The sequence below is a fragment of the Numenius arquata genome, chromosome W, assembly GCF_964106895.1.
Source record: "Numenius arquata chromosome W, bNumArq3.hap1.1, whole genome shotgun sequence".
Taxonomy (NCBI): domain Eukaryota; kingdom Metazoa; phylum Chordata; class Aves; order Charadriiformes; family Scolopacidae; genus Numenius; species Numenius arquata.
The window spans coordinates 14,092,839-14,095,559 of record NC_133615.1 but is presented as its reverse complement, the minus strand read 5'-3'; the positions used below and the strand labels follow the sequence as shown (position 1 = coordinate 14,095,559).

The 2,721-nt window shown below is 42.7% G+C and overlaps 1 pseudogene; it reads right to left on the bottom strand.

The window, feature by feature from the left end:
- Positions 1–252: 252 nt before the first annotated feature.
- LOC141476781 (uncharacterized protein KIAA1958-like) lies at positions 253–2,268 on the bottom strand (annotated as a pseudogene).
- Between the last annotated feature and the right edge of the window lie 453 nt (positions 2,269–2,721).

The following is a 2,721-nucleotide window of genomic DNA, read 5'->3' as shown; positions in this document are numbered from 1 at the left end:
AATACATAAGTAGCTTTCATTTTTGTATTAATGCTATAAATACTACGTTAGCAATATTAAACTATTTCTATTGACTTATTTGTAGAAAGAAAAAAATAATATATGTTTATATATATTTATAAAGTGAATTAACACTGGAGAGGGGGTGTAGAGGATTAGTATACAGTCACAATTTATGTGTATTATTGGGCACAAATTCAATGCTTGAAACAAAAAGGAAAAGAAGACACCGTTCAAGTTAAATTCCCCCTTTCAGGCTGCGTCAGAGGAAGAGTCATAGGACGCAGACAGACGCTATCAAGTTGCCAGTATTGGAGTGACTTGCAATGGACTGGGCAGCTTGCTGGCTCAAGTTATGACAGATCAGCACCAGCTGATTGCTCTGTGCTTCTGACGGGGTACTACAGCTCTGGTAGACACTGAAGTTGGTCTTCCTGTCGGGGATGTTGCCTTTCTCACACATTATCTTTATCATCTTGGCAAGCTTGTTTTTCCCCAGGGCTTGACAATTGTACCAGTGAAGTGCAGCCAAGTTGACAACTGGTTTGATGGATAGGAGCATCTTCATATCGCATCGCTGGGGGCCGCCGCTGTGCATATTTCTTGTAGTCTTGCACTGGGCAGGTCTGTGGGGAGTACTGGGTGGCGTACACCCTGGAATCAGTCCCTCCTCTCTTGCTTTTGGCATTCATGTCACTGTTGTCTGGCCCCATCCACTCCAAGTATTCCAACCCAGTCTCTGTCACCCGAAGCCAGATGTCTCCCCATTTGAGGGTGGACCCATGAAAACCCGTGCAGTGTCCAAACGCCTTCGTGTTATTTAGCCAGACAAGGTTCAGCGACCCCTCAGGATTGTATCGGCTCAACAAACCTCTTTTGCATAGGATAAGCTCATCAGCAAAGGTCAGCTTCATGGATTTGTGTAGCTTGTTTCCTTTCCCTTTGCACCTTAGCTCTATCTGCTTTTGCTTCAGAGCTTCTTGGGACCTCTTGAACTCTTTATCCCTTTTAATACTGTATCCGTACCTGTGCTCTTTGAGATACCGCTCCAGTCCACACTGATAGTTGGCCAAGCTGTTTGGCTCATATTCGGAACCATCCTTCTGTCTAGCATACACAAAGAAGGAAGCAAGGTAGGCATCAAGATCTTTGCAGGGGATGACAGATTTCTCGGGTCTCAGAGGGGTACTTGGAAATGAGGAACTCTCGGAAGTTCCGGAGAGCTGTCTGTGTACTGCGAATGGTCTTCTCGCTCTGCTCCCTGCTGAGCTCCGCTGCTCTCTCATCCTGGTCTGAAAGAAGAAGAAGGAAAAAAACCAAAGCAAACAAAATTAAAACAAAACAAGCAGGGAGTTTGTGCAATACATCTTCCCCAAAATAAATTTTCTTTAAAAAAGTCAATTTCACAAAGAGCACTGGAAAACGTTATTGCATACCTGTCTTATGATTTAAAAGTCAACATCACTTTCACACATGATGTTAGTAGAGTATGGCAAAAACAATCAAAATGAGCTCGTGTCACTAGGGCCCACTTGGGGCACAGAGATTTGTGGAAAACTGAGATTAGAGGCAATCTGCTTTTTAGAACAAATACAAGATAGATTATTTTTCCTATGGATTCCACTGCTGTGGAATCAGGGCCAAATCCAAGTAATAAACCCATTCTGTATTGCTGTATTGCTTCATTTGCGAAACCAGAGGTTGTACTGGTCCCTTTATTTTTTTTTAACAAAAATAACTAAAGCATCGTATTTATTATATAGTAAGAAGTATCTTTAATCGATTGCATTTTTAAGATTTTAATTTTGCAGAAAAATAAAAATCTGGGAACAACATTATATTACTCTACAAGGCTATTTTCATATCAAACCACAGTTGTTAATGAATGATCAAATGTTACCACTAAGATGATTCTTGTGTACCGTTCCATTAATTTTCTGGCTGATCATAACATGAGAAAAGGTCTTTACAGTTAAGTGACAAGAAGAGAAAGCTTTGGAGGAACCTAAAAGCAGCCTTCTAATATCCATGTGGAAGTTATCAAGAAGATGGAGTCAGGCTCTTCACAGTAGTGCATGGTGGGAGGATGAGAGACAATGGGCATAAACTGAAACAAGAGGGTTTAAGCCTGGGTACAAGAAAAAGCTTTTTCACCATGAGGACAGTCAAGCTTTGACAAAGAGGTCCAGAGAGGCTGTGGCAACTCCATTCTTGGAGGTTTTCAGGACCTGACTGGACTAAGTCCTGAGCAACGTAGTCGGATCTCATGGCTGTCTTTGCTTTGAGCAGGAGGTTGGACTAGAAATCTCCCATGGTCTTTTCTGACCTAGGGTTCTATGAGTCCCCAAAAGCAACAGTTGCAACTAGGGGAAGATTCCCCTAACAATGAGTGCTAAAACTACCATCTGTCATTCCCCTTTTGACAGTAGTGGAATTGAAGCTTGCCAGGGCCAGGGATGGAAGCAAGAGAGTTTAAAAGTGGGAGTGCAGGACACCACTTCCCAGCAGCCACCTAGCTTCTCAGCCCATCCCCACTGGGCTGTGAGTTCATATGGCGCAGAACCTTTCTCTGGAGCCTTTGTGTGTTCCTCCTGTTCTACAGAAAGGAGGTGCGTTCACTCTCCCTACCCAGTAAAGGAGCTAGGAATTACTCAGTTTACTATAGGCACATCTAACACATCAATGTAACGTCAGAACATCTCACCAACAGAAAAAATATTC